Genomic DNA, 966 nt, shown 5'->3' with positions numbered 1-966 from the left:
AAAAGAGAGCACCTAAAACACCTGTAGGACTTTAGTATTGATTTCAAAGAGGCAATTTGGGCACAGCTGATGGCCAGCCCAACTCAACCCCAAAAGCTGTGAGTTATCACACCTGTGGAAGTGTTTGACAGGAGGGATCCTGGAGCAGCTGGCAGTCATTGCGCTGCACCACCGCTCCGTTCCGCTCTCAGACGATTCGGGTCCGCCCAGCAAAGCAGCCCCGGAGCAACGCGTGCAGAACGTCGTGGTGCGGGGAGTAAGGAAGGGGTGAGGGGGGTCTGCCTCTGCTTGGCAGCTCCTGGAGAAACTGCTGCCTTTCTTTATTTTCGGCTGTTTCATTTTTGTTTCCAATTTCCAGAGGAAATGTAATTTGTGTGGAACCTGGCGCAAAGCTCCGAGCCGGAGGGTCCGAAAAGCGGCGCAAAGGAAAACAAAAAACAAAAAGAGCAGCGAGGGCTGTACTTACAGGTAGGCGGTCAGCGGGCTCAGGGCGGAGGGCACCTCGGGCAGCCCCAGCTCGGAGCAATCCACCGACAGCACGATGCCGTCCTGCTCGCAGTGACACTGCGCCGGGCACGAGGGCGCAGCGCCCGGCTCCGCCGCTCGGATGTGGGCACAGCACGCCAGCAAAACGCCCCAGAAGATGAAGCGCTCCATCCTCAGCTCGCTGCAAGCAGCGGGGAGCCGACGGGGATCCACCCCCACCTGAGAGCTGCACCGACGGGACGCCCCGGGGCGCTCCGTCACCGCGCGCCCGACCTGCGGCAATGGGGAGAGCGGTGGGGATGCAGCCGGGGAAGGGAAGGCATTGTTGGATGATTTTGGTTATTGGGTTTCAAGGGCTGGGCAGGGGCGTGAGGCGCTCCGGTGGGAGGAGTCAAACCTTCTGCTCTTTCCCTCTCTCTCTCAAGAGCTGGCAGGAATTTCATTCAAAGGGAAGAAAGGGGAAAAGAAAAAAAAAAAAGG

At 58.8% G+C, this 966-nt stretch overlaps 1 long non-coding RNA gene across 1 annotated transcript; it reads left to right on the top strand.

Moving 5' to 3' along the window:
- The first annotated feature begins 57 nt into the window (after nt 1-57).
- LOC104914458 lies at nt 58-966 on the top strand. Its single transcript, XR_796017.2, has 3 exons — nt 58-256; nt 359-468; nt 560-966. It is a non-coding gene; the product is annotated as an uncharacterized LOC104914458 (long non-coding RNA).

This window comes from Meleagris gallopavo, chromosome 28 (assembly GCF_000146605.3).
Source record: "Meleagris gallopavo isolate NT-WF06-2002-E0010 breed Aviagen turkey brand Nicholas breeding stock chromosome 28, Turkey_5.1, whole genome shotgun sequence".
Classification (NCBI taxonomy): Eukaryota; Metazoa; Chordata; class Aves; order Galliformes; family Phasianidae; genus Meleagris; species Meleagris gallopavo.
The sequence above is the reverse complement of the archived record's forward strand: the minus strand, read 5'-3'. Positions and strand labels throughout refer to the sequence as shown.